The 10,058-nt window shown below is 39.0% G+C and overlaps 1 non-coding gene across 1 annotated transcript; it reads right to left on the minus strand.

Annotated features, from left to right (window-relative positions):
* Window positions 1-267: 267 nt before the first annotated feature.
* Window positions 268-374, minus strand: LOC112501349. The gene has a single exon (XR_003067481.1). It is a non-coding gene; the product is annotated as a small nucleolar RNA R71 (small nucleolar RNA).
* Between the last annotated feature and the right edge of the window lie 9,684 nt (window positions 375-10,058).

A 10,058-nucleotide genomic window follows, 5' to 3' on the forward strand; every position in this document is an offset into this window, starting at 1 on the left:
ATGTTCCAAATGATTTCCGCAATTTGTCAGTTTGAGGGATTATCGTCGGAAGATCCGCACTCTCATTTAAAATCTTTTATCGAAATGACGAATCATTTTAAAATTCCCAGAGTTACACAAGAAGCCTTACGCTTAACGCTTTTCCTTTACACATTGAAGGATAGAGCTAGAGAATGGTTAAATTCTCAACCACCAAACTCGATCCTAACTTGGAATGACTTGACGGAAAAATTTCTGAAAAAATACTTTCCTCCGACGAGGAATGTAAAAATTAGAAATGAAATTATGACGTTTCGACAAGAAGAAGATGAAGCGGTTTCGGATGCATGGGAGAGATTTAAAGACATTCTACGGAAATGTCCTCATCACGGAATCCCTCATTGCATTCAATTGGAGACATTTTATAATGGCCTCTCCAGTTCCGCTAAAATTATTCTTGACGCAACGGTCGGTGGAGCGTTCACAGCTAAGACATACAACGAAGGACATGACATTCTGGAACGAATTTCAAATAATAATAACGAATGGTCAAATCCTCGTGTTGTTGTTTCTAAGTCTGCTTCAGGTATCCATGAAATTGATGCCATCTCTACTTTAAATGCTCAAATTGTAGCTTTAACTAATTTGGTTAAAAACAATTTACGTTTGAATGGAGAAAATAATCAAGTTCAATCCATAATGTCCAACCCACCTATGTCTGAATCTTGTGTCTTTTGTGGTGAGGGCCATTCTTATGAATATTACCCCGGAAATCCCGTCTCGGTAAATTATCTTGGGAGTCACGCTAGAATTAGCCTATTTTCTCCCACATATAATTCAAATTGGAGGAATCACCCCAATTTTTCATGGACCGGAAATCCTGGACTTCAACCCCCCGGGGTTACTCAAGTCCAAAATAGACCACAAAATCCCCCGGGATATGGGCAAGGTGCTTCACACAATTACCAAAATGGACAATCCTCACACTCACACATGCCTAGACAAAATGCATCGGACGGTAATGGTTTACTCGAATCATTACTTAAAGGTTTTATAAACCAAACCAATGTAACGTTAAGGAGTTTCGAAACCCAACTCGGCCAATTTGCCGCCGATCTCAAGGGTAGACCTTTAGAAACTTTGCCTAGTGACAAGTAAACCCCGAAGGGTAAAGAACATATCAAAGCCGTGACCGTGTTGAGTGAGGAAAGTTCCAAAGTCAACGATGATATATGTGAAACCGTCGAAGAACCGACACATGAAAACGAGGTTTCACATGCTTTTGATATGTCAAAATTTCCAATTTTGAGTCCTTCCACGGAAGAAACTCAAAAATCTATTTCTGTCTAGAAAACAGTCCCTGTTTCAACATCCAGTAATGTGCAGCTCTCTGTTGAAAAACCCGACAGTGGGAAGATTGTGCCCACTGTCCAACCGACCAGATCTGTTCAACCAGCTCCAAATTTGCAGAACTTACCTTTTCCAGAAAGAATGAAAAGCAAAAATGTGGATGAGCAGTTTAAGAAGTTTTTGGACATCTTTAAACAACTCCACATTAACATACCGTTGGTAGAAGCTCTCGAGCAAATGCCAAGCTATGTTAAAATTTTGAAAGATATTTTGCATAAAAAGAGAAGGTTGAATGAATTTGAAACGGTTGCTTTGACCAAAGAATATAGTGCACTCCTTACTTGTAAAATTCCTCCCAAGTTAAAAGACCAGAGAAGTTTTACCATCCCGTGTTCGATAGGAGGAAAATAAGTAGACCATCCTCTATGTGATTTGGGGGCAAGCATTAATTTTATGCCATTGTCAGTTTTTAACAAGCTAGGAATAGGTGAAGTCCATCCAACGACGTGACTTTACAATTGTCTGATAGGTCCATTGCGTATCCTAAAGGTAAAATAGAGGATATTTTGGTCCAAGTCGATAAATTTATTTTTCTGACCGATTTTTTAGTTTTGGACTATGAAGCTGACAAAAATGTCCATCATCTTAGGACGACCTTTTCTTGCAACCGGAAAAACATTAATTGATGTGCAAAAGGGAGAGTTGACCATGAGAGTTAATGATCAAGAAGTGAAATTTAATGTGTTTAATTCTCTTAAGTTTCATGGAGAGGTAGGCGATTGTTCAGTCATATCTGCTTTAGGTGAAGATCTAGAAATAAGTTTGATTGACGTTACCTACAAAAATAACATTGGGGAAAATCTTGAGGACATTTTGGAAGAAAATGATGAGTTAGAAGATTTGGAAGATTTAGCGGCATTTGAGCAACTTGACTTTAAGGATACAATTGTCCAACCACCATCCATAGAGAAAGCCCCTGATTTGGATTTAAAACCATTACCTAGTCACCTTAAGTATGTTTATCTTATGGAGGTGGAAAAATTACCCGTAATTATTTCTTCGAAATTAAGTAGTGAACAAGAATTAAGGTTGATAGAGGTATTAAAAGCTCACAAAAGAGCCATAGGTTGGACCATCGCAGATATTAGAGGAATTAGTCCCTCCCTTTGCCAACATAAGATTATCTTGGAAGAAAATAGGGTTGGCAAGGTGCAACCACAAAGGAGACTAAATCCCATTATGAAAGAAGTTGTGAAGAAAGAAATCTTGAAGTGGTTAGACGCAGGTATTATATACCCCATTTCCAGTAGCGGATGGGTGAGTCCGGTGCAATGTGTACCGAAGAAAGGTGGAACTACGGTTATCACCAATGAAAAAAATGAGCTCATCCCTACTAGGACCGTCACCGGATGGCGGATTTGCATGGACTATAGGCAATTGAACTAGCAACCAAAAAGGACCATTTCCCTTTGCCCTTTATTGACCAAATGCTAGATCAATTGGCCGGAAAAGAATATTATTGCTATTTGGACGGTTACTCGGGTTACAACCAAATTCACATAGCACCCGAGGACCAAGAAAAACAACTTACACTTGTCCTTTCGGAACTTTTGCTTTTAGGCATATGTCGTTTGGTCTTTGTAACGCACCGACGACCTTTCAACGGTGCATGATGTCAATTTTTTCGGACATGATTGAGGATACGATGGAAGTGTTTATGGATGACTTTTCCGTCATAGGTACATCTTTTGAAAATTGTCTTGACAATTTAAAGAGAAGTTTGGAAAGATGTGAAACCCAAGATTTAATTTTAAATTGGGAAAAATATCATTTTATGGTACAAGAAGGAATTGTTTCGGGTCACATGATTTCTAAAAATGGTTTGGAGGTTGATAAAGCAAAAATCGAGGTAATATTGCAATTGCCCGAACTATCTTTGGTCAAAGGCATTCGAAGTTTTTTGGGACATGCGGGTTTTTACTGTAGATTTATTAAGGATTTTCCAAAAATTGCAAAACCCTTGTGTAATTTGTTGCATGTCGATCAAACTTTTGAATTTACCTTCAAGCTTTTGAAACCATTAAGAAAGCTCTTGTCTCGACACCTATTGTCATTACCCCAGATTGGACAAAGCCTTTTGAGGTTATGTGTGATGCAAGTGACTGGGCCGTAGGTGCCGTTTTGGGACAAAAGCGAAACAAGATTTTTCACCCCATCTACTACGCAAGTAAAACCTTGGTGGAGGCTCAGTTAAATTATACCACCACCTAAAAAGAATTACTTGCGGTAGTATTTGCATTCGATCGTTTCCGATCCTACTTGATTGGCACTAAAGTTACCGTTCATACGAACCACTCTGCCATCAAATATCTCTTTAATAAGACCGACGCTAAGCCGAGACTTATTAGATGGGTTCTTCTTTTGCAAGAATTCGATCTAGAGATAGTTGATCGCAAGGGATGTGACAATCAAGTGGCCGATCATTTATCAAGGATCAAAGGCAAAGTGTCAAGCGGGGGAAACCATGTGATAAAAGAAACTTTTCCCGACGAGTACATTTTGGCAATACAAGAAAATCATCCAAATGAACTTCCATGGTATGCCGATATTGCCAACTAACTTGCTTGTGGACTTAAGCCACATCATCTTCATGGTCAACGTTTTAAGAAATTTCTTCATGACTATAATCACTAGTTATGGGACGATCCATTGCTTTTCAAAATAGGAGTTGATCAGGTCTTGCGAAAATGTGTCCCGAATTTTGAAATCCCATCTTTGTTGAAAGATTGTCACGCTTCACCGTATGGTGATCACTTTGGTGGACAACGTACGGCGGCAAAAATTTTACAAAGTGGATTTTTTTTAGCCTACATTGTTTAAAGACGCATTTAATTTTGTAAAGAGATGTGAACAATGTCAAAGAATGGGAAACTTGTCCCAACGAAACGAGATGCCTTTAAATAACATTCTTGAAGTCGAACTTTTCGATGTTTGGGGCATAGATTTCATGGGACCGTTTCCTATGTCTTTCAATAATCAGTATATTTTAGTAGCGGTTGATTATGTTTCGAAGTGGGTGGAAGCTAAGGCATGCTCGAAGAACGATGCGAAGACGGTAATCGATTTTTTACATAAAAATATTTTTGTTCGTTTTGGAACACCCCGAGCTTTGATAAGTGATGAAGGGACACATTTTATGAATCGAATGCTATCTACCGTTCTCACCAAATACAACATCCAACACCGAGTAGCTACGACATACCATCCCCAAACGAATGGTCTTGCCGAACTTTTGAACCGAGAAATTAAAAATATTTTAGAAATTTTTTTAAGACTGGATCGTAAGGATTGGTCGCTCAAGTTGGATGATGCATTATGGGTATACCGTACCGCATTCAAGACCCTTTTGGGAATGTCGTCGTACCAATTAGTTTTTGGAAAAACATGTCACCTCCCGCTCGAATTAGAATATAAGGCTTTTTGGACGATAAAGTAATTTAATTTGGACGCAAATTCGGCGGGAGCAAAAAGAAAACTCCAACTTAATCAGTTGGAAGAATGGAGATTTCATGCCTACGAGAATGCTAAACTCTACAAGGAAAAAACAAAATTTTGGCATGATCGTATGATAAATCGCCGAATTTTCGAAAATGGTCAAAAAGTTCTTCTTTTTAATTCTCGACTAAAGCTCTTTCTCGAAAAACTTAAGTCGAGATGGTTTGGACCATTCACCATAGTAAATGTGGGAAAATTCGGAATTGTGGATCTTTTAAACCCTCAGGACAACACCACTTTTAAAGTTAACGGGTATAGGATAAAACATTTCCTCCCGGAGGAAATAATCGATCCAGCTCAGTGATTTGTGGAAAAGAATTTTCAAAACTGTGTAAATATTTTATTTTGAAAGCAAAAATGGAGAAAAAGAAAAAAAATAATAATAAAGGAGAAATCTGGTGTTTTTGAGTAGACAGTGGGAAATTTGTGCCCATTGTCTAGGTCATCCGAATTTGAAAAGAAGAGCCAACAACATTTTATTTTTCTTGTGTCAACATATGCATTCTTTTCATGATAATAGGAAATTGGCTGGAAATTGAAGTGTTTAAGGAAATGACATGATGTCACCTTGAGGTAAACATGTGAGAATGTGAAAAGAGGGTTTGAGAGTCAAATCATTGGCCAAGGACATTCTTGGATGATTAAGTGGTTTTTTTAGGCAAAATTGTTTAGAAAAAAAAAATAAATGGGAAGAGGTTAAAAGAAATTTTTACATTTTTCAAGGGTGATGATGAAGAACAAGATTTTATTTTTAAAAATGACCAATTTCTGATGAAAATTTGAAAATAAAATTTTCAAGAGTGTATTTTTAGCATGTCTTTTTGAAAATTTTGGGTATAATACTTATATTTTGTACAAGTACATGTACCCTATGAGGAGACATCATGAGCAAGAGGTCATTCTATTTGGTCATCTTTTTTTTAAAATAAAAACAAAAATAACTTGTAATCATGATCTCTCAAATCACTTTTTTCATTTTTCCTTCCCAAGGTTTTAAAAAAAAGTTTTTTTAAACAAAACCCACTTATTTCCTTTCTCCCTCATTTCATTCTTTCGTCTCCCACTTTCTTCCTCAAAGAAACCGCCGGCCAAAATCGTTCCTCCATGGCACGACCAAAGCAACCGGTAAGAAACCACCCTTCCCGACGTTCGCTTCGCCGGCAAAAGACTGCCGCCGCTTCTACCACCAGTACGTCGCCGTCGACCGCGCCTGTTGCATCCTCGTCGGCCAAGCCATCTTAATTGGCGACGGGAGGATCTTCTACCGCAAGTGCAATCGCCGCGAACACCATTGCCGCCTTCCGTGACCTTCCTCCGGCGACTGTAAGTACTCCTCCTCCAGCTTCATCCACACAACACTCACCCCTAACCACCACCATACTCTCGTATGATGATGATGGTATGGCTGTCCTCACAAGGGTGGCTCTATCATCTCATTTGGCCGAATTATCCTCAACCCCAAAACCATTTTCCATTTCATTAAGTACTTCATATGCCCCTCCCATGATTGCACCCTCAAAACCCATTGCTTCACCCATCCTAAGTGATGATGAACCAACCCTAGCCCCTTCACCCACTGTTTCCCCAAATCGCTCATGCTTCGATTTGAACCAAATGGGGGAAGGTGAGGATGAAGGTTTGGACGATATTACATTTTATTTTGAAGGTATACCGGAGGGGGGACAAACTGAAGACACCGTCAACCATTAGTGCCGATAAAAAGCCCGATAAAACCCTCGAAACAGCCCCTACTGTTGAAAGCAGGCAAACTCGTTCATCGAGTCAAGCTTCGGGTGGGCCGAAGACTAGATCCCAACAATGGCGGGAAAAGGGTAAAACAAAGGTGACGGAGGCTCTTGATGGTGATTATGAGCCGGAAGAGGAAAAAACTCCAGTCCCGTCACCGCGTAGGCGACGGACTGCTTCGCGATCAAGAGGTACATCTTCATCCTTTGATGATCGGTTGGATCTTATACGAAATAATCGATTTTTGTGTGAACGGGCTTTTGACCCGAAACTTTGTGAAAATTTGATGTGCGTTAAGCACCATTTACTTGCACATCATTGGGAAAACATGATAGCCATCCCATGCAAAGTAAACGAGACGTTAGTGAAGGAATTTTTCGCAACTATCGGGAGTTCTAAAAATGACACAATCGTCATTCGAGGAACGAGGGTCAATTGGACGGCACCAAAGTTAAACTCGGTGCTTGGTCTCACCGCTCCCTTTGTTTGCTCTTACCGATAATTTATCGATGGTGGATTTGATGTGCCGGAAGAAGATATCGCACGTGTGCTTCTTTTACCCGGATACGGTTGATCGCAAGACAACCGTCGAAAGATTTTGATGTCCGGACATTTGACTTTAGAGGCAGCCCTATGGTTTCAGTTTGTGCGTCACAATATCATGCTGCATGATCGTACATTGTCCCGGGCGAAATGTATTTTGGTTTATTGCAGCCTAAAAGAACTCTCGATCGACGTGGGCGCTCTCGCTTATTCGACCATACTAACATCAACTGTGCGAGCTAGTTCACGTTTGATTTTTCCAGGTTTGATCACGAAGCTATTGACAGCCGTAAATGTGCCTGTTTCGGAGCATGACATTATCTCCTTTAACCATTCCTTGCTTGATCAAGGAACGGTTAACCGCATGCACAAGCCGGACCAAGAAAATACCAACTTAGTCGATGATGCTACCGGACCACAAATGTCACCTGGACCTGCTGCCAACAGCCTTCGAAGGCCCAAAGACCCTGCTGTTCCAGCCTCCAAGCCAGCCGCAACTTCCCCTCCGACCAATACCGACATCCCGCCGATACCACCTACGGCCACGGGGTATGGTTCGGAGGTGTGGTTGTCCCTCATGGCAAGTCAATGGGAGGAATGTAACCAGAAGATGGGGACGATAGTTGATGCTTTAGCTAAAGTTAACGAGAGAATCACGCAAGTGGAAGATCGAGTTGCCGAACTAATAACGTGTTCAGAGAAGTTTTGGATGTATACCCGAGATCGGAACCGGGTTGTGAACAAGTTCCTATCGCACAAGAATGTTATGCTAGCTTCAGAGATCCCGCGCTTTCCCGGAGGCCTTTGCCATCTTCAAGTTAGGCTTCCGAAGTTTCGACGGACCACCACACCGGATGCCACGGGTGAGGCATCCGCTTCTCGGGACGACACGGGTAAATATGATTGATCGTCTTCCTTGGTGTTTCATTATGATTTTTTTTAAACTCAAAAACAATATTTTTTTGGATTAGGTGTTTAATACTTTATCCGACCGCCTCCTTTTGTGTTCATATATGGCGGTCGTTGATTTGTAATTAGGTCTTTTGATTAATTGGTCATCTAACTTACTTTCATTTTTTTGGGCGTTGACAATTTATTGGTATATCGTTGACTTATTCTTCATTTTCAGGTGCGATTTCCTTGATGAGATTTTTGGGTTGCAAAAATTAAAATGACATGGGCCATCTTTCTTTTTGGCCCAAACACTTTCCATTGTTACAAAAACCAAACACTTTAAACCCATTACTCCAATGAGGACATTGTTCGGTTTAAGTTTGGGGGAGGTTGTATGCCAAAGTGTTGAGATTTTTTTTTGAAGTACCAAATATCTTCAAAAAATTGGAAGACACAAAAATATAGAAAAAATAAAGCAAAATGCTTTAACCCAATGACAAAAAGTGAATATCACTTATTGGGTTTCGTGAAAGTGTCAAAGACACAACAAAAAGAGCCGAAAAGTCGAAATCATTGAAAGCAATTGTTCTCATTCAAAGACAAGTTTGGGGGGAATTTTTTTAGCCAAAAACACTAACCCGATAAAAGTCTCACCGATTAATTTTTGCACTTCGAAGATCAAAGAAGGGAAGTTGCACAACATTCAAGCCAACGATACTTCAACGCTCATCCATAAGTTATGATTTCTTGTTCCTCTTTGTTCATAGTCTGTTTATTTTGATTACTTGAGGACAAGTAATATCTTAAGTTTGGGGGTGTGATAACTCTTATTTTTAAGAGTTATTTCCTATTTATTTCCTCCCTTTTTGCTATTATTAAATATCCAATTTTTTTGTTTTTATTCTTTTATTCCAAAAAGTTTGAAAAAGATGATGAAACACAAAGGAAGATGTATTATTCCAAAAACCTGTATTTTTCTGACAGCACTGCCTATTGTGGCACCACTATGGGAAGTCTACCAGCTTTGTTGCAGCTTCTTGGGAAACGTGCAGCTTGATGATTCCTCCAGATATTTTCCCCAACTGTTTATGAGTTGTCTTCCTTCTTCTATTTTATTTTCTTTTGTATTTTTTAGGTTTTTACTAATTACCCTTAAGGTAATGATTGGGTGTCCTTGCTCCCATTCCTATCCCCTATACAAAAAGGCTTGGGGGAGCCATTTGGAGAAGTGCCAACACCATCTAAGACATTACTCTCTAGTGTGTCTCTCTGCTCTTCTCTTTTATTATTATTATGTTTTTTAATTAATGTCTTTAATTTATATCTTTAAATTAAGTCCTTAATTCATGTCTTTAATTTATGTCTTTAATTTCTACTATTTTACTTCCTTGTACTTGTAATTTAGTTTTACATTAATGAAATTTATATTTCAGTATTATTTTATGTCTTTAATTATTTTTATTATGTCTAGCTAAATTACTTGTATGGGTGTGGGTGTGAGTTTAACTTATGATGTTTTATAATATTTGGGTGTTTTTATCTTTTATCACTTCGTAACTTGGTCACTTAAGACGATGCTTAAAATACGGATAAGCTGATCTCTTTGAAGTGTTAATATTAGATCTTAGACCCAGGGATGGGCGGGTCCGAAATACGGCTTAAATGATGCACAATGAACTCGAGAGGGTCTTTGAATAATTACGTGGAGACGCGAATTTTGTATGCATCTAGCTAGGGGTTAAGCAATAGGTATTTTTATCACAAAGAGATTTGCGTAAAAATCGCATTCCTTTTACTTTTTAGCTAGATCGGCAAGTTTCGAAGTGGTAAACGTAAAAACTTTATGGAATTTTATGAGGCCCGGTTATAAAAGTTCACTTTCGAGAGATCGGAGCTTTTATAAACTACTCGTAAAAGTCTAACCATTTTATTGTTAATTTTATCTTAAGCAACACTTGCACCCATGCCTATCATTTAACATTAGAAGTTTA

Source organism: Cynara cardunculus (assembly GCF_001531365.2).
Source record: "Cynara cardunculus var. scolymus isolate 2C chromosome LG 17, CcrdV1, whole genome shotgun sequence".
Classification (NCBI taxonomy): domain Eukaryota; kingdom Viridiplantae; phylum Streptophyta; class Magnoliopsida; order Asterales; family Asteraceae; genus Cynara; species Cynara cardunculus.